Here is a 21,070-nt window from a genome sequence, read left to right as displayed (position 1 = left end):
CCGGAGGAAGGTGACCTGGCCCCGAATAACCCGTTCTTGGTTAGAAGCTTCCTTTTTGCTCTGTCTTCTGCCTATAAAAGCCTTCCGTTTTCAACAGCTCTTGGGAGCTGCTTTCTGCGTCCTAGATGGGATGCGGCCCAATTCATGAATTGTTGAATAGAGCCAACGGATCTTCAAATTTACTTAGTCAATTTTTTTTTTTAACCCAGGACCAATGTGGCAGTCAGCGTAAGGCAAGGCTGAGAACCTTAAAAATCACTGCGTTCAGTTATAAAAATATCAACACTGCTCTTCCGTCCTTAGGGAACTCAGAATATGGGATGGAGAACTAAGTGTTCAAGGGAACTCTGTGGAATATAGTCCTTCCTTCCAACAGAGGACAGAAACCCTAGGGTGCAGCATAGAACCAGAGGTGAACTGGCTTTTAAATTATGATATAATTTACAGAGGACAAAGAACAGCCATGTTATTGCCCCCCCACCTGTCTCTCACCCCCCCACACACACATACACTGGACCAATGAACTAGGCAGAGTGATAGCTGTCTATCTATCTATCTATCTATCTATCATCTATCTACATTTTTTTTTTCTTGCACCTGGGTCAGCATCCTTAACCCCCACCTTGTTCAAGGGTCCATTGTATTTGTATCCTACCATCTTTTTTTTTTTTTAATTTTTTCATTTTATTTATTCATTTTTAGAGAGGAGAGAGACAGGAGAGAGAGACAGAGAGAGAGAAGGGGGGAGAAGCTGGAAGCATCAACTCCCATATGTGCCTTGACCAGGCAAGCCCAGGGTTTCGAACCGGCGACCTCAGCTATCTACATTTTTTTTTTTAACAGAGGAGGAAGCTGAGGCTCAAAGAGGAAAAGCAAAGTTACTGGCTCATCCACCCATCCATCTATCCATCCATCCACCCATCCATCCATCCATCCATCCATCCACTGACTCAGCAAACAGGAACAGAACACCTGCTGTTGGCAGGCTTGTGCCAGGCACTGCAGATACACAGTGATGAATAACACAGACACTCTTCTTCCTACTCACAGGAGCCCGGGTTCAAAGCCATTGCTTCTGGCCCAGTCCCAGCACCCTTTGCGGCACGCTGACCTGCAGGTTGGGTGTGCTCCATCCAGTGGGTGGCCCCACAGTCCTGTCAGCACCCTCCCCCAACGCACCATCAACGGGAAAAACCGCACAGTGGCTATGCAAATGTAGCCTCAAAACAACACTCAGACCCAGTAGCTGAAAGTCCCTCCCATTTAGAAACCCTACCCTCCAAAGATGGTCCTGAGCCTGTTTATTTTTTATTTATTTTATTTGTTGAGTTACTGGGAGATTTCCCATTCTGCCTCCATTCCCTAGCCTCGCCTAAAGCCAATGCTATATGACACCTTCGCCTTTGGCTGTCTTCCCTCTGAACACTCGTTTTAGGAAAGTAGGGACTGGATCAAAGCTCTTGTAAAGCCAAAGGGGGGGGGGGGGAGACCGACTGAAGGGGAGGAGAAAGCTGGGAGTGAGCAAGGGGAGAGAAGACCCCGGACGCCTGCTTTGCTCCCTGCACAGTTCTGCTGGGCGCCAGGTCTGCCCCAGGTCCGCGACGATGAGCAAAGCCACCCATAGAGACGTCCCTCAAAGATGCTTGGGAGAGGTGGTGGTGCAGCCTCCCCAGAGCCTGGGCAACGTTATTTCCTGGGGCAGAGCAAGTCACCAAGGATGAAAGCTGATGACTGAATGTCTGGGGCAGGGTGGGAGGCCTTGCCAGGAGGGGGGGGGGGGGGGCTGGAGCGGTGGAGAGGGAGGAGGGAGGAGGGGTGGAGACTTGGCTGGTTTCGCACAGACAAATCTCTCCATTTTTCCAGACTGGAAAAAGCTGTTTGGGCTGCGTGCATTTGCACAGAAAGTCACGGTATTTACTACGCTTCCTGGCTCAACAGATTTCATTTTGTCATTCAGTCCAGCGCAGCTTGTATTTTTTCATGGCCAGCGCCAAACAGACCGTGGGGGCTCTTCCCCCACGTCGTGTTCAAAAACACACCATGAGTAACTCAGAAAGCCTCGCTCATATGGACAGCAGGAGTGTGTGCGTATGCGTGTGTGTGTGTGTGGGGGCTGTTGTCGATAAAGACCCATGTTCAGACAAACGGAGTCTCCTCCTTGGAGGCGTTAATGACGCTCCTTATTTTCCTCGCCCACGTGGCTTCTCCAGCAGCCGTGAGAACCAACTGCTGAAGGAGAAACCGAGTCCTGCCTTGTGCACGGGACTCTCCGTTAGCTCTGCTGATGGGTGGTTTGGGCTGGGTTCGGGGGAAGCAGGGTGATATCTTCCAAAGTACTAATAATCAATTAAAAAACAAAACAGAACCCTTTCTTGCCAAAATGTGCCTATATCCAGAGTTCAGTCCCAAGAGTGTTTCTGGCCTGACATCAGAAAAGAAAGTTATGTGTTGACCCACTGGAGGCTAAGATATTTAATTCAACCCAACCAACTTGAGGTGAGCACTTACTATGTGCCAGGCAGAGTGCTGGGGCGGACGTAGGCAGGCTCCACTTAGCGCGCACCTTCCGTTTTGAGTAGAAGAGTGGCCTGTGTGCCTAGTGGCATCTCAGACAACGGTGGAATTCTGGATGCCCGGGATGGGCCATGTGAGTAAGAAAAGTCTTCTGGGGATGGGAGAGGAGAGATCTTTCTCAGGCCCCTCCACGTCACACTCCTTGGCACCCGGGCCTGGAGTGCCAGCCAGATCGTCACGCTGAATTGCAGTCATCACATCTTGCTCAAGCCACCTCGGACCCCGAGGAGGGGCCTCATCTCCAGAGATGACATCATGACATATTCAGACAACTTCTGACCTCTCCGGGCAGGAGGACAGTAAACAGACAGCCACCCCTGGTGACGCAGGTGACCTGATGCAATGGACCAGAGCCCCTGACCTCCCTCTTCTTCTCAGGCAGGCAAAGCCCAAAGTCATCTTGTATTGATTTAGAGAGAGAGAGAGGACCCACAGAGCCTTCTCCAACCTGCTCCTGAGCCAGGGGCCACGGGGTGGGGGTGGGGGGTTAGAGGAGCAGAGAGGAGGGCAGAGGGGACTGAGGGAGGGTCTTCGGGGGACTCCGGGGAGTCAGGAGAGTTGGGAATGCTCCGCGGTCCAGAGTTGACTGTGCCAGATGTCGCTTAAAAAAAAATATTTTTTTTTCCTTCTTTTAAAAGACTATTATGAGTTTCCTTTCCAAAGTGGAAATGCAGGGATGGAAAAATGAGTTTCAGTTGCTATGGAAATAGGAGTTGGCTGGGACCTGGAGGAGCAGCAGCAGCTGGAGTGGAACAGTGGGCCTGTGGCAGAGGCAGCTTCCGGCCGGGGAGACCACAACAACAGGCCTCGGCCTGGAGGAGGAGGAAGAGGAGGAGGAGGAGGAGTGAAGAGGGAAGAGGGGACAGACTTTGTCTCCAGACCCTGCAGCCTCCTGTCTGTATCCTGCAGACATCTGGAGTGATGCAGAATGGTGTGTGCGTGTGTGCGCGCACGTGTGTGTACGTGTGTGTGTGTGTGTGTGTGCGTGTGTGTTCCATGTGCATCCCCTACAGACCAAACAAGCGAGAAGCAAAATCAACCCAATGCCTGTGGAAGAAGGGAAGAAGGGAGCGTCACTGGTAGGTCAAGGAGGCCCTAAACCAGGTGAACGCCAGCGGGGAGAGGCCTGCCGCTTTAGACTCCGACCGGGGGATTGGGGGAGATGCCCGAGCAGGGGCTGGAATCTCAGACTCCGCACTCCCTCACCATCTGTCCCTCCACAACTCCTCACACTGAAACTGATGTGGGCCAGAAACACAGCCAGCAAAGCCCTCCCGGGGTTGGCAAGACCGGGAGAGAGTAAGCTGACTGTTCGCGTTTATCAGCGCCTCTGGGCAACTGTCTGCTCACGGTGGAAAGTCTCCATGACCCTGGGGCTCTAACTGAGGTCTTCTAACCTGAGGCCTCAAAGGGGTCCAATGTTCTCAGAATGCTGTCTGCTCACGGTGGAAAGTCTCCATGACCCTGGGGCTCTAACTGAGGTCTTCTAACCTGAGGCCTCAAAGGGGTCCAATGTTCTCAGAATTCTGTTCTGGGGAGATGCTTTGATGAGGCCAAAGGTGACTTCAGGCTTTGGCGGGATCCCACAGCAGGGCCCACCAGAGGGAATAGTATGCTATTCTCACTCCTGCCCAAGTCAGGGAAAGCACCAGGCCCTTTCTGCCCATCATAGTGGGGGTGAGTGCACAGGGGGACTCACATTCACAAAGGGACTGAAAGTTAGGCTTTTGACACCATATAATCCTAGTCATGTCTATATATGCTGTCCCCAAGAAATAAGAGGGTTATAGAGTTTAAATTGACCAACATTCTGGTATCTCATTTTGTATTTTTTTTTATTATAGGTATTTTTCTACATATCAGGAGTCTCAAAAAGTGGAAGTGAGATAAAAGAAGAATAAAATACTTAAGGATGAATTTAAACAAGGAGGTGCAAGACTTGGAAAACTGAAAACGGCACAACTTTGCTCAAAGAAATTTTAAAAGATACAATTAAATGAAAAGAGCCTAGCCTGACCATGCGGTGGTGCAGTGGATAGAGTGTCGGACTGGGATGCGGAGGACCCAGGTTCGAGACCCCAAGGTCGCCAGCTTGAGCACAGGCTCATCTGGTTTGAGCAAAGCTCACCAGTTTGGACCCAAGGTCGCTGGCTTGAGCAAGGGGTTACTCGGTCTGCTGTAGCCCCATGGTCAAGGCACATACAAGAAAGCAATCAATGAACAACTAAGGTGTCGCTACAAAAAAACTAATGATTGATGTTTCTCATCTCTCTCTGTTCCTGTCTGTCTGTCCCTATCTATCCCTCTCTCTGACTCTCTGTCTCTGTAAAAAAACAAACACACACACAAAAAAAGAAAAGAGCCTGACCAGGTAGTAGTGCAGTGGATAGAGCATCAACCTGGGATGCTAAGGACCCAGGTTCGAAACCTTGAGGTCGCTAGGCTCATCCAGCTTGATCACAGGATCACCAGCTTGAGTGCAGGGTTGCTGGCTTGAGTATGGGATCAGAGACACAACCCCATGGTCGCTGGCTTGAGCCCAAAGGTTGCTGGCTTAAGCCCAAGGTCGCTGGTTTGAGCAAGGGGTTACTGGCTTAGCTAGAGTCCCTGGGTCAAGGCACATATGAGAAGTAAGCAATAAACAACTAAAGAGACACAACTATGAGTTGATGCTTCTCATCTCTCTTCCTTCTTGTCTGTCTGTCTCCTCTCTTGCTAAAAATAAATAAATAAATAATAAATAATAATAATAAATAAATAAATGAAAAGACATCCCATGTTCATGGACTGGAAGACTTCATATTAAGGTGATCTATGAATTCAATGCATCCTGTAGCCCAATGATTTTTTTTGTTGTTGCAGAAATAGAAAAACCTACACCAAAATTCATATGGAATTTAAAGAAACCCCTAAGAGCCAAAGCAATCTTGAAAAAGAAGAACAAAGTGGGAGGACTCAAACTTTCTGATTTCAAAATTTACTACAAAGGTAGTGTTATCAAAAGAGCATACTATTGGTATACAAATATTGATCGACTTACGACCTATGCAACTTACGACCATTTGACTTTACGACCACAATCACTAGTCATGATTGCTCCACGTCTGGCAGCACAAGCATTGCCCAGCTGGGCGTACGACAGTGCAGACCAGCTTCCGGCAGCACTACCATCTCCACATGCACCATTTCAACTGTTATCCCAGACTTGGTACAGCAATTTGTGTTTTGTGTCTTGGATATTTTTCATCAAACCCCTCCCAAGATGTCTACCAAGAGGAAATTGTCTGCAAATATTAAACCAGTTGTACTGGTAATGCAGTGTTTTACTTAAACCTGATGAATATAAAAATAAGAAACAAAATAGTGTAGAGATGATACAAATGGCATAAAATGAACAAAGAAAATTATAATATATAACAATAATGAAAGAAAATTATGATAAAATACGACAAAGATTTTTATAACATCATTTCACAGTACTGTACATATAGCCTACTCAACTTATGACCAAATCGTGTTACGACCAGTCTGTCGGAACCAATCGTGGTCGTAAGTCAAGCACTAGCTATACAGACAGACATATAGACCAATGGAATAGAATAGAGAGCCTAGAAAGAAACCCTAGTGTGTATGTGTATATATTATATATTATATATATTGACAATGATTTTCAACAGAGTGCCAAAACCATTCAACAGGGAAAGGGACAGTCTGTTCAACAAATGATTTTAGGGAAACTGGATATCCACATATAAAAGAATGAACCTGGACTCTGGCCAGATAGCTCAGTTGGTTAAAGCACCGTCCTGATACGCAAAGGTTGAGGGTTCGATCCCTGGTTAGGGCACATACAGGAACAGATTGATGATCTTGTCTGTCTCTTTCTCACTTCCTCTCTCTCTAAAATCAATCAATACATTTTTTTTTTTTAAATGGAGCTTACTTCATACCATGTACATAAATTACCTAAGTTGGATCAAAGGACCTGAACATAAGATCTAAAACTATAATCTCTGATGAGAAAACATAGAAGAAACAAGTCCTCATGATACTGGGTTTGGCAATGATTTCTTGGATGTGACAGCAGAAGCACAAGCCACAAGAGAAAATCTAGATAAACTGGACTTTATCAAAATTTAAAAACTTCTGTGTATCCAAGGACACTGTCAACAGAGAGAGAAGGCAGCATGGAAGATGATATTTGCAAATCATATGTCTGGAAAGGAATTAATACCCCAAATATACAAAAAACTCTGACAACCCAACATCGAAGAAACAAAACTCAATGAACAAAATGGGTAAAAACCTTGATAGCTATTTCTCCAAAGAAGATGTACAACTGATCAATAATAAGGTGACCAGTCATCCTCCTTTAGGGAGGACAGTCCTTCTTGTGTAAGTTCCGTCCTCCCTCGAAAAGTGTCCTCCTACCTGTCCTCCTTTTTGATATTGGAAGACTAATCTGTAAATGTCTGTATTCAACCGAAGCAGAGTTGATCCATTGCGTGTGATGTGAAGTATTCGTATCTAAATGAGTACTTTTTTTCTTACAATTATTATTAAAAATTAATAGGCATGTAAGCATAATTACAATATAAAATATTACAAATGTTTTTATTATGCATTTATCGTATTATAGTGCAAGAGTAGTCAACCTTTTTATACCTACTGCCCATTTTTGTATCTATCTCTGTTAGTAGTAAAATTTTCTAACCGCCCACCGGTTCCACAGTGATGGTGATTTATAAAGCAGGGAAGTAACTTTACTTTATAAAATTTATAAAGCAGAGTTACAGCAAGTTAAAGCATATAATAATAATTACTTACCAAGTACTTTATGTCGGATTTTCGCTAAGTTTGGCAGAATAAATCTTTATAAAACAACTTACTATAGTTCAATCTATCTTTTTATTTATACTTTGGTTGCTCCACTACCACCCACCATGAAAGCTGGAACGCCCACTAGTGGGCGGTAGGGACCAGGTTGACTACCACTGTTATAGTGTATTATTGTTGCAATGAATAAAATATTTCTATTATTTTACGATATTATTATCTTCAATTTATTTTTGTCCTCCTTTTCATTGTAAAAAAGTTGGTCACCTTATCAATAAGCACATGAAAAGATGCTCACCATCACTAGTTATTAGGAAAATGCCAACCTATCAGAATGGTTATTATTATTATTTTTTAATCTTGTCCATTAATTGAAAGAGGTGAGGAGGAAGAGAGGGAGAGAGAGAAGCATCAACTCTTTGTTCCCCTTAGTTATTCCATTTAGTCGTGCACACATTGATTGCTTCTCATACATACTCTGACCGGGGATCAACCAAGCAATCTCGGTGCACAGGAATGACGCTTTCTCCACTGAGCCTCCTGGCCAGGGCCCAGAATGGTTATTACTAAACAAACAAACAAACAAGCAAACAAACAGAAAAAAACAAGAGGTGATAAGGATTGAGGGACTAGAAACCTTTGCACAGTGCTGGTGGGAATGTCAAAAGGTACAGACACAGTAGAGCATGTTATAGCAATTGCTCAAATAATAAAATATAGAACTATCTTATGATCCAGTGATTCTGCTTTGAGTATATACCCCTAAAAATTAAAAGCAGAGATATCTGCACACCCATGCTGATGGCAGTATTATTCATGATAACCAAAGGTGGGAGCAAGCCGAGTGCCCATCGACGGATGAATGGATAAACCAAACGCTGTGTGTGCGTACAGTAGAATATCATTCAGCCTGAAAAAGGAAGGAGATCCTGACACATGTTACAACCCAGAAGAACCCTACAGGCATTATGTTACGTGAAATAAACCAATCAGAAAAGGACAAATATTATACAACGCCACGCGTATAAGGTACCTAAACAAGTCAGAGTCATAGCGATGGAAAGCAGAATGACGGGTGTCAGAGGCTGGGAGGGAGGGGGGAATGGGGAGGAAATGAAAATTCCCTAAACAATTAAACCCACTGTTTAATGAGCCAGGAAGTGAACAGTTCTGAAGACGGTGGTGATGGTTGGTTTCACTACAGTGTAGATGTAATTAGTGCCAGTGAACATTTAAACTTAATGTCATGTATATTTTACCATAATTAAATATAATACATACATACATATATATATATATATATATATATATATATATATATATATATATATATATATATATATATGGAAGTGACCCAGGGTCAACCTCTTGATCTCTGAGACGTTCTGCCCCCACAGGTGTCCAGTGAGGCACAGTCAGCACCCAGGATATAGCCTCTCCTCTAATTCCTTCGTCTTGCTGAAACTCACCACCGGTGCAGGTGAGACCCTGGACCGGTGTGGGGAGCGGAGCGTGAGCAGGTGGGACAGAAAGACGAACAAAGACAAGGATTGTGGGGGTAGGGGGACAGGGCGCCTTGCCTGACACAGGGTCTCCAGTGATAAGGGCTGCCAGGCAGGAGTGGGCCCAGTGGGCACAGCAGGTGTCGCGGCCATCCAGAGGGCAGGAGACTTCTTGTGGGCGAGGTGTCAGAGGAAGTGGTGTTTGGGGGGATGGAGGAAACGAGAGCCTGCGGATGCAGGAACGGGTAGAGGGCACTTGAGGTGGGCTGTTTGTTTGGCTGGAGTCGGGAGACAATGTGGGGTCAGCAGGGGAGAGGAGGAGCCCAGGGAGAAGGTGGACACAGGCCAGAAATGTCTGCCACGCGAGCATGTCATCTCAGAAGGCAAGTATTGTAAAGGCAGACTGGGCCTCGATCTGTAACCTTCTAGAACCAGATCCGGGAGGAATCTGAATGCCAAAGTAGTAATAATAACTTCTATTTACAGAGGATGTATCGTGAGCATCGTATTCAATAGCCCTCCGCGGTAGGTAGCAATACCAGCTCCGTTTCCTATTGAGAAAACCGAGGCCCACGTGGTTAAGCAACTTGGCAAGAGGGTACAGAGAGTGTAACTGGTGGAGCTGGGACCCGAACCCAGGCCTGCAAGGGTCTCATAGGCTAACACACATAAGCGATGCCTCACCTGACCGGTGGGGACACAGTGGATAAAGCATCGACCTGAAACGCTGAGGTTGCTGGTTCGAAACCCTGGGCTTGCCTGGTCAAGGCACCTATGGGAGTTGATGCTTCCTGCTCTTCCCCCTTCTCTCCCTTTTTCTCTCTCTCCTCTCTCTTTCTCTCCCTCTCCCCTTGCCTTTCTAAAAAAATTAATAATTTTAAAAATGCCTCAGGAGCAGGTTTAAGAATGAGCTTCATTCCCAGTGGCCAAAGCTGGAATAATTTTGAGAGAAAAAAAAAAAAAAGTCATATTGGAGTATAGCCCGGACTCTCAAAAAAATCTATGAGTCCATACTGTTATAAATAAAAAGAAAAAAAGAAAAAATGGGAGAGAGAGAACAGCCAAATCCCTGCACAGAAGAATTCCCAATAAATTATGTCGATAGTCTACCCTAACGGGGGGGGGGGGGGGGAATAGAACTCCCCACTCCCGAAAGCGTGGGCTGCACTCAGGACTTCCTCCCCGGAGCACAGTGTGGAACAGGGTGCAGAGTAACTTCACAGCGGAGAACCTGACAAAGACGACCTCGGTCAGGTGACTGAGGTCAGTGTCAGCAGCGGTAAGTCCTGGTGACATTACGTATGCTTGATACGATGTGATGAAAAATTTACTTCTGTGGTCTTCCTCTCCAAAACTCATAACCCCAGTCCAGTCATGAGCACAGTATCAGACAAATACCAATAGCGGGGTGTCCTGTAATACACCTGACCCCTACTCAAAAGTGTCAAGGTCAATCAGAAACAGGGAACTTCTGATGCCCTGCTAGAGCCAGCGGGAACCGGAGGAGACAGGACAACCAAGTATAACACGCTGTCCTGGGTGGGACCCTGGAACAGAGAAAGGGTGTTGGGTAAACACTAGGGAAACCTGAATAAACTATGGGCTGTCGTTCCTCCTAGTGTATCGATATTGGCTGGTTACTTATACCAGATGCATTTCTTAAATGTTAATAAGAGGAGAAACTCGGTGTGGAATGTATGGGGACTCTATTATCATCTTAACTTTCCTGTAGATCTAAATTGTTTTTTAAAAAGTCTACTGAACACAAATTCCTGGGTTGACCCTCAGAGCCAGGCCCACTGGTCTGCACGTGCACAGGTACGACAGATTTATGAGTGGAGCTGGCCCACTCCCTGCCTGCTGGTGGACGGAAGAGAATCAGCCCAGCCCACTGCAGCTCCTGGGAGGAAAACAGCTCACATCAGGACGCTGCGTGCCTCTCCTCCGCTGCTGGACGCCCCGAGGTCAGAGACGGTGCCTCCTCGCTCATCGGACTAGCAGCCCTCCTAGCCTGAGAACCGGGTGTCCCCTGTCCCACTGGGCAGTCCCCGAGCACAGGGCCCACTATCCCTTTTCAGAAGCTCAAGGGAGCCTCCCTCTGTGGCACCAAGTGCTACAGATTCTCTCTTTTGATCTTTCCTTCCTTCCTTCCTTCCTTCCTTCCTTCCTTCCTTCCTTCCTTCCTTCCTTCCTTCCTTCCTTCCTTCCTTCCCCCCCTTCCTCCCTCCCTCCCTTCCTCCCTCCCTTCCTCCCTCCCTCCTTCCTTCCTTCCTTCCTTCCTTCCTTCCTTCCTTCCTTCCTTCCTTCTTTCCTTCCTTCTTTCTTTCTTCCTTTCTTTCTTTTTTCTTTCAGGTAAGTCAAGGTTCTTCACAGGGACGGGAAGAGAGGCCACGTACAAAATGGACATTTTTTTTAAGGCTGCCAAAAGGTCTGCTTGCTCCACAACAACAGGACTCCTCACTCTTCCGTTAAAGCAGAGCCCGTGCTCATGCGCAGTGACCTCAACGATGTGTTGGGTTGAGTGTCTCGAGCACCCCTTGTCCCTTGGCTCCGGGCAATGACGGCAGTAACAGTTTAAAACGGTGACGCAGCCAATGCTATAAAGGAACGGAACCCAGCATCCCGGCAAAGTGCTTCTTGGTTGCCAGGAGCCATTACTGGGTGGTGCACAGCAAGTCACCCCAAACCCCGGGGAGAACTGTACAGGCGGAATGCACACACAGCATCCGTGGTTATTGATCTGCAAAAGTTCTTAGGGACAGGACAGGATGTGCCTCCGGACAAAGCAGGAAGAGGAAGGCCTGCAAATCAAATCAAGCCTTGACAATGAATTCAAACCAAACCAAACCAAACAAAAGAAATGGCCAGTTGTGCTAACAGTATTAACATAAGCTAAAGGAATATTAAGTAGGGAGAAGGAGTGATGTCTGAGGAGCTCAGGAAAAACGCCGTCTGAAAAAGCAGGTCTCTCTCTGGGAGCCCCGTCTTGGGGGTCCCACCTTGTCCAGCGTAGAGGGAGCTCTGGACACCTGAGCACTTCAGGCCGTTCAGAGCGCTGGCCAGAGCTTCCCGAAACACCCTCTTGATAAGGATCTCAAGGTTGGCCCCCCCGGGAGCAGCAGGGAGGCAAAGGTGCGGTCATCGATTAGTCACGTCTACCATCAGCACAGGGATGGGGAATCAGGCCAGCAGAGATGATGCCTCTCTGGACCCCTGGGTCCCCCTCGGAAGATGCAAACACCTTAGCCCACGCTGGCTATTAAAATCATTCCTTTGGCTCCCCTTGTTTGGATTCCACAAATACCAACCTTCTAACTCAAATGTGGCTCTGCAGGCAGCCTTCCCTGCCGTGGTGGAGGGGAATGTGCCGACAAGCTGACAGGAAGTTTCCAGGCTGCTTCGCAGGGCCTGTCCCTCCGTGATTTAATATACTTGTGGTCTGGCTTCCTCACCGGGCTCCTGTGAATTTGGTTAGTCTGTCCCTTTCAGCCTGATTAGCAACACGTGCACTCAGGGGCACCAGTCCCCCGGCCTCCCAGGAGGTTACCGTCACCAGCCCCCAGGTCCCCTGGGATGCCGGCTGTGCAGGCTTCTCTCCGTGGGACCCGCCTCCCATTGGACATCACTACCGTAGCTGCTCTTTGCCTGGTTAATCATGCCAACCACAGCCCTTTACCCTGAGCCCAGAATCAGCGAGGGGAGGCCTGCAAGGGAGAAAAAAAAACAACAAACGCTACAGCAACAAAAATTATTTCATAAGCTCTGCTGAATACAAAAGAATAAGGAAGAAAGAAACCCTGTGCATGGGGGAAGACAACGCACGACAGGACACGCAGAAGGAACCGGCGAGGTTTAATCCAGAGCGGGGGAGAGCCGCGAGGGCCCTCCGGTTCCTGCGGTCAAATATCTGAAGGACCGTCGCTCTGGGAAGGGGCCGAAGTTGTTCTCTGGGGCTCCAGGAGAAAGCCTGGCAACCAAGGGGCAGGCGGTCCAGGGAGACAGATTTGGGCTTGATAAGTAAGAGAAACCTTATTTTAAAGCCTTTTCCTCTCATTCAAATACCATCTTCACCTTTTCTTTTCTTCTTCTTCTTTTTTTTTAACGTCACGAGAAACAGCGCGATGCTGTGATTCAGAGCACAGAGTCTGGAGCGGGGCCTCCTCGGCTTCTTTTCCCGAGCTGTCAATCTCCAGCTCCGTCAGTATGGTGGGCAAGCGAGTTAACTTCCTCCCGCCTGCTTCCCCAGCTAATAATAGTTCCTACCTCAAATAGTACTTACCCCATGTGGCTGTGCTATACAGTTCATTTAGACGTGCAAAGTGCCTAAAACAGCACCCCGCCTGTAGGAAGTGCTCGGGAAGGGTGGGCAAGCCTCGTCTCTTATTACATTCTCATACCACCTTTGCTATTATTTCATCTTTTTCTTTAAGTCGGCACATTTAAAGATTTTTTTTTTAATTTTTCAATTACAGTGAACAGTCAATATCATTCCGTAGTAGTTTCAGGGGTACAGTGTAGCGGTTAGATAATCATCTACTTTATAAAGGGGTGCCCCCACCCTGACATTTCTAGTGCCCAGTGGGCCCATACATAGCGATCACAATGTTATTGACGATATTCTCTATGCTGTCCTTTACATCCCCGTGACTACCTCCTCACTAGCCATCTGTACTTCTTCATCCTTCCCTGTGTGCCCCCCCCACCCACTCCCACCCCCCGCCCCCCCGACAGCCGGTCAGTCTGCTCTGTGCCTCTGAGTCTGTTTCTGTTCTGTTCGCGCACGTTGTTCTCTGGATTCCGCGGATAAGTGACATCGTGAGGTATTTTAAGTTAGAGGCACTACTTATAGAAATTTATTTTTTTACAAAAACTTTATGCCCTATAGTAAGTGCAAAGCCAGTCGTGCTTGCCACGTAGAGGCGGGAAGTGTAAAAATAAACACGAAACGAAAACATTGTGTTAGTACATTTTAGCTACGGCTGCCTGTCCAATGCCCCGAATTTGAGGACGGCTGTCTCTTCCATAAAGAGGAAGGCAAGCGTTACTGAGAACATTCTAGCTCCTCGCCCAGACTCCTTGCGTTGAGGGTAATCGGAAGGGAGAGTCTGGCACGGTGGAGGAAGTGAAAGGCCAGTGTGGCCGGAGCCCCCGCCCTGGGGAGGGCGGATCAGAGTCGGCTTGATCAAGGGAATACCTATGCTGGGCTGAGACCGCGTGGGCTCCCCCGCCATGACTCTGCACTGCAGCAAATCATCCCACAAAACCCCGTGGGGCGTGAGTCGCACACCGAACAGCAGTCAGAAACACCTGTAGCCCACCTGGACTCACCCTCGACCCCCCAGACGTCACCTACAGTTCCCAGGTGCACTGGCTGCCTCTCGCTTCTTTCTGCCCCAAGGCATTCTCTGGCCCCCTGCCGCTAACTGCAGACCATGCCCAGAACAGATTATGGTGTGTGCGTGCGTGTGCCAAAACCCTCCATCAGCGAGGTGCGGGTGGGGACACACCCCAGCTTCCTTGCCTCTTTGGGAGACCCACAGCCTCTCCAAGGGTCCCCAGAGGGACTGAGCCAGTGGTCCTCATGCTCACTCATCAACACAGCACGCCCTTGATTGCCTTTCCTCCCTCCCCGGGTTCACTCCACTCTCACTGGGCTTTCTGAGATCACTTTCCAAACAGATTCCTGGCACCCGAATCCTTGTCTCGAGATCTGCTTTTGGGGAAACCCCAATTGTGTCATAGTTTACGCTTCTGAGGATGGAATGAGCTGCCCAGTGAGTAAGTTCCATTTGGGGGGGGGGCATTCAACACATGGCTGAGAATGTTTAATAGAAATTCAGAGCTCAAATACTCAATCAGATGGCCATTTCGTATTTTTCTGACCTTTGGGTCCCGTGATTCTTGATCAAGTCAGCAAACTACAGTCCACAGCCAGCCCAGTGCCTGTAAGCTAAGAGTGGTTTTTATATTTTTAAATGGTCAAAAAAATAAAAAAAATTGGAAGAAGAATTGACATGCTGTGACCCAGAAATATTATATGAAATCCAAGTTTTAGTGTCCCTAAATAAAGTTTTATTGGAACGCAGCTACACTCACTGGTTTCCATGTGTCTATAGCTGCTTCTACTCTACAATGGCAGCATTCGGTAGTTACAGCTGAAACCACATGGTCCACATATGCTCAAAATAGTTCCTACCCAGCCCCTTGAGAAAAAAAGGTTTGCTGGCCTTCCTTCAAGATCGTCATCCTGTGGGGACAAGAGGCAGATGGGGACCGGCCTGCTCCAGGGGCGAGGGACCGAGCGCCATACCTCGTATTTAGGGGGGAGTTGGATGAGACCCCCACATTTCTCTTTAATGCATTTCTTTTTCCCACCCTCATTCCCCCTGCCCTCTGCAGGTGTGTAGGACTCGCTCACGGAGGCATTAACATTTTTACCAGAAATAGTTGTATTTTTAAAAAAGACATGAGAGCTTTTCTTCTCCACACTTTGCCCATAGTCCAGAAGATTCCGTCTACGCTTGATGGCTTCTGCCAGCATATAGTCATTCCTCACCAAACCAAACCAAACCAAACCAAACCAAACCAAACCAAACCTCCAGCCAGGACCATGTCCTGAGATCTCTAATCAACACTCAGAACATTAGATTGGGGGGGGGGGAGGGGAGAGGATTGCTGCTTACTAGCAGTGACATGGGCAACATTTAAGTGCATGGACCATCAATGTTATCATCTGTCAAATGCCGAGATGATGCAGCCCAACCTACCAGTGTTACTGTGCCAACTGGATGAATTAGGAGCTGCCCACGAAACAGTACCACCTGGCCTCCGGCTCTCCCTCCAGAGTATTATTGTACCATTGTATCTCCGCTCTCACCATACTCCCTGCACACACTCTCCTTGAACTGTCCGGCCTTGCAAAGCTTTCAGCTACCTCTGGGCCTTTGCATATGCTGCATTTTCTTCCTGAGACACGTTTTCCTCATCCCACCCCTGCTTGGCTGCTCCTTGGCCTTTCTGACACCTTCCCCCTCCAATCCAAGGCAAGAACTTTCTGTAAGCCTCTCTATCTCTGTGCTTGATTCTTTCATTGGACATGCAATAACATCTTCCTGCAGGCGATTCTCATTATCTGCGGCAGTTCACTCAAGAAAGTCGACGTGCCTGACCTGGTGGTGGCGCAGTGGATAGAGCGTCGGACTGGGATGCGGAAGGACCCAGGTTCGAGACCCTGAGGTGGCCAGCTTGAGTGCGGGCTCATCTGGTTTGAGCGTGGCTCACCAGCTTGGACCCAAGGTCGCTGGCTCCAGCAAGGGGTTGCTCAGCCTGCTGAAGGCCCGCGGTCAAGGCACATGTGAGAAAGCAATCAATGAACAACTAAGGTGTTGCAACGCGCAATGAAAAACTAATGATTGATGCTTCTCATCTCTCTCTGTTACTATCTGTCTGTCCCTGTCTATCCCTCTCTCTGACTCACTCTCCATCTCTGTAAAAAAATAAATAAATAAATAAAATTAAAAAAAAAAAAAAGAAAGTCGAGGTGCGCGCAGAGAATTAGCAGATAAGGAACCATACATTGCTCTCAGGGAAGATGCAGGGTTAGGTTTCTGCAAGCATCAGGTCACGACATTTTCATCAACAGATCAATACCTAACCTTGTTTCATGGGTGTTCCTGTGTAAAAACGCCTCGTTTAATATATACTGTTGATCCATTCACATTGAACTCACAGCCAACACAACTCCAACTCAGGCCTGAACAAAGTTTCCCTAACGCTTCTTTCTCAGGAAGGCACATCACCGCCTTCCTGTGAGGAGGAACACCGGGCAGCACTACGCTTGGGGGGCGATTTTCAACAGCAAAATCACCGAAAAGTACCAAAAAAAAAAAAAAAAAAAGTGAAAACCAGGTCACTAAATAGACTACAAGGAGGACACGTGTACAGTATGAGAGAGAAGGCAGAGCGTCACCTCGTTTGAACTTCAAGCTGGGGACATATGTGTTGAGTGACTCAGATTGTTTTGCCACTCTGTGCACGCCCACGAATGACTGTGAAATTGCTGCAGATATTACTTTGGAGGTTACAAATACATTTTTAGCAAGTCGGAGAATTCCTAAGTACAGAATCTGTGGATAGCAAGGATCCTCTATACGTCTCGTTTTTCGCATTCACTGGCGTGGGAGTTCACCGAGGGCTAGTTTACCCTTTATTTTTTTAACCACTTTATCTCTAGCACCTGGCAGACTGCCTGGCACATAGTAGGCTCTTGATGACCAGTACATTTTGAATGAACAAATGCATCAATTCAGGGCAAGTGCTTGTTGGCAGCAATGAGAGCTGGTGTTTATGCAGAACCACCACCTATGAGCCCGCCCCCAGCTAAGTGCTCCCAGTGGTCCCTCAGCCAACACTGGAAACAGCAGGTTGTGGCGCCCTTGTCCACGGCTCTGGAGTCAGACTGCCTGGGTTCAAATCGGGGGTCCGCCTCTGATTATTATGCAACCCCGAGCAAATTCCTTGGCCTCTCTGAGCCCCAGTGCAGGCTTTGCAGTCCTACCTCGTGGGTTATGGTGAGGAGTTACCATGGAGATACAAAAAAGCATTTAGCATGGTACCTGGCACAGGGACGTCCTTAGTAAACATTACCTTTTATTGGTAATAATTCCCATGCCAACTCTGAGTTTTATCCTATATTGTACCCATGTTGCAGGTGAGGAAACTGAGGCTAGGATAGTTCCAATGAGTCCTGCAGGCTCATAGAAGGAAGGGCTGGTTCTGGGGGCTGGAAGCCCAGGCTGGTTACCACTTTGCTGCAATGTAACTAAAAGGGGGGGTCCCTTTTGTTGGGTAATAAGGGCGCTTACTCTGACTGCTCAGCTACATATACCAAAATGATGAGGGCCACTACCGCTGGCCCCTCAGAACTTCTGGGATCAAGGTAACGAGGACCCTTCCCTCTCCACACACCCCCAATTCCCCCATGAGTCTTGTCTCATATCCCACATGGGTATCTGTCTGCTCGCTGCCCACTTTCAAGTTCAACCCTTTCAAACCAGTGCTCTTGGGAGAGAGGGTGTTAGTTTGTTATCTTGGGGTTGACAGGTCAAAGGTGGCAGGGATACTTCCTGCTTAAAAGGCACATTAAAGAAGAAGAAGAAGAAGAAAAGAATCATAGTGGGCTGCCACTAATGTCCTGGGCTTTTTTCCAACCCCTTCCATCCAAGGTCCTCAAACTCGGCTGCTACTTGGGATGGCTTGGAAGCTTGTAGATATCCAGATGCCCAGGCCTGGACCCAGATGACTTCCGTCTGAGTCTCTGGGGCATCAGACTTAAGAAAAATAATAATCCCCAAACGATTCCAACGTGCAGCCAAGTTTGAGAAATGGTGCTTTGGCTCTCAGCTGAAGTCGCTCTGGGCATCAGTTCGTTGTCTTCCCCTTGTAAGAGTTGCTGTGCGGGGCTTTGGGCATGCTTCCCAGAGGATGTTTGTGTGCGGGGGACCTGGTGTTCTGTTCTGCCCCTAGGCCCAGCTGGGAGACTGCGGGTCTCCAGGTCCCGGGCCGCAGCGACACGTGGGGCCGCTGCGACTTGTCTGGTTATCTCTGCCGATCGCCCGCAGGGCTCGGCGGCCGCCACGCTCTCCACCGCAAGCAAGTTCAAGGGAAACGCCCGGGGCGCAGAGATCCTACCTTGGCTGCCAGCGCTGCTCTCCAGTCCCCGGAATCCCGAAGCTCAGGTTCGCCCTGTCGCTGGGCTCGGCGGCCGTCTCTCCCTCCGCCGGGGCGCCCGCTGGGGCGCAGCGCCACCTAGTGGCCACCGGGCGGCCGTGCGGGGATGGGGCCCGGGACTGAGAGATGAGCGCTTAAATCCCGGGCGGAAATGCAGCCTCTGCTTCCCACGTGCGTGGTTTCCCAACACGCTAGGAACCCGGGACGGCGAAATCCCGCTAAGTGGGAGCCCTTTCCCTCTCTAGAGGGCACTGGGACCTGAGCTTGCTGCTTTCTCTAGGGGGCACGGACGGGCCGCCCGGTTCCTGTTCTGGCCTGGGATCCATCCTGGGATTTTCCCGGCTGGATTCTGGGACCTTTCCTTTCATGCAGAAGTTTTCACTACACCCTAGCTTGGCATAGCCTTTCATTGAAATGTGCAGGGCACATCAGAAAATGCGAGGGACTGGGTTTCTCTCAAGCCCGGGAGGCCTTTCCCCTCCCATCATCCTTTCCCCTGGCCACGCCCGCCCTGCTACCCCCACCCCGACCCCACGCCCGCCCTCCTACCCCGTGCCCCTCCTACCCCCGAGCTCTCCAGTCTCTTTGGCCGAACTTGATTAAACACCCAGTCAGGCCCTGTGTAGAATCGGGAAGCAGAGTCGGGTCCCTTAGGATTTAGCAATCCAGGTAATGCCTCTCACCTGGGCAACACTGACGTTTCTTTGGCTGGGGGTGCTGGCACTGTACGACTTTCAGCATCCTTGACTCCGTGGCATTTTGCCAGAAGCCACCCCCTTAGTCACTGTGTGTGTGGGGGGTGGGGGTGGGGTGGGGGGAGGGGCGTTAGAACGGCCTTCTGTTGACAAACTGTGAACCTGTTAGCTAATAAAGATTCAGGTGACGCCTGACCAGGTGGTGGCGCAGTGGATAGAGCGTCGGACTGGGACCCAGATTTGAGACCCGGAGGTCGCCAGCTTGAGCACGAACTCATCTGGTTTGAGCAAAGCTCACCAGCTTGGACCCAAGGTCACTGGCTCAAGCAAGGGGTTACTCAGTCTGCTGTAGCCCCACAGTCAAGGCACATATGAGAAAGCAATCAGTGAACAACTAAGGTGTTGCAATGAAAAACTGATGATTGATGCTTCTCATCTCTCTCCGTTCCTGTCTGTCTGTCTGTTTGTTCCTCTCTCTGACTCTCTCCGTCTCTGTAAAAAAAAAAAAAAAAAAAAAGATTAAGGTGACAATAAAGTGCAATGTCCAGGGGAGGTCCCGGAGGTCCCGGTCATGCTTTTCAGAGCCGTGGGAATCCCCACCCAACTCCTTTTTCTGTGGCTTCCAGGTTTATTTTATTATTTTATTTATTTATTTATTTATTTATTTTCATTTTTCCGAAGCTGGAAACAGGGAGAGACAGTCAGACAGACTCCCGCATGCGCCCGACCGGGATCCACCCGGCACGCCCACCAGGGGCAACGCTCTGCCCACCAGGGGGCGATGCTCTGCCCCACCTGGGCATCGCCATGTTGCGACCAGAGCCACTCTAGCGCCTGAGGCAGAGGCCACAGAGCCATCCCCAGCGCCCGGGCCATCTTTGCTCCAATGGAGCCTTGGCTGTGGGAGGGGAAGAGAGAGACAGAGGGGAAGGCGCGGCGGAGGGGTGGAGAAGCAAATGGGCGCTTCTCCTGTGTGCCCTGGCCGGGAATCGAACCCGGGTCCTCCGCACGCTAGGCCGACGCTCTACCGCTGAGCCAACCGGCCAGGGCCGCTTCCAGGTTTATTTGCTGTTGGGTTTTTTTTGGTGTGTGGTTTCTAGGTTTATTTGTGTTTTTTTGTTTGTTTGTTTGTTGGGGGAGGGGTAAGATGCCAAAACAGGATTAAGAATGGCAGACTCTTTTTTTTTCCCCCAGAGACAGAGAGAGAGAGAGTCAGAGAGAGGGATAGAGAGGGACAGACAGACAGGAACAGAGAGAGATGAGAAGCATCTCCTTAGTTGTTCATTGATTGCTTTCTCATATGTGCCTTGACTGTGGGGCGACAGCAGACCAAGTAACCCCTTGCTCGAGCCAGCAACCTTGGGTCCAAGCTGGTGAGCTTTGCTCAAACCAGATGAGCCCATGCTCAAGCTGGAGACCTCGGGGTCTCGAACCTGGGTCCTCTGCATCCTAGTCTGATGCTCTATCCACTGCGCTACCGCCTGGTCAGGCAAGAATGGTAGACCCTTTAAAGTATTTACATTTTATGTATTTCTTTGGTTAACAAATGTCAGGTGAGCTACTGGGACCCCACTTCTTTGCAAACAAGGGATACAATGGAGAACAAAAGCCCCCAAGTGTCTGCTTTTGTTGTCTTCACACTCAATGTAACAAACGAACACTTGAACACACACTGCACACTCGATGTAACAAATGAACACTTTAACACACACTGCACACTCAATGTAACAAACG

At 48.7% G+C, this 21,070-nt stretch overlaps 1 protein-coding gene across 1 annotated transcript in view; it reads right to left on the bottom strand.

The window, feature by feature from the left end:
• Positions 1–18,675, bottom strand: part of CHD9 (chromodomain helicase DNA binding protein 9) — a 169,597-nt gene extending 150,922 nt beyond the window's left edge. Inside the window, exon 1 of the mRNA XM_066349159.1 lies at positions 18,603–18,675. The gene's annotated coding sequence lies outside the window, so the exon portion shown is untranslated. The remainder of the gene's footprint in view (positions 1–18,602) is intronic.
• Positions 18,676–21,070: the final 2,395 nt, after the last annotated feature.

This window comes from Saccopteryx leptura, chromosome 9 (genome assembly GCF_036850995.1).
Source record: "Saccopteryx leptura isolate mSacLep1 chromosome 9, mSacLep1_pri_phased_curated, whole genome shotgun sequence".
Classification (NCBI taxonomy): Eukaryota; Metazoa; Chordata; class Mammalia; order Chiroptera; family Emballonuridae; genus Saccopteryx; species Saccopteryx leptura.
The sequence above is the reverse complement of the archived record's forward strand: the minus strand, read 5'-3'. Positions and strand labels throughout refer to the sequence as shown.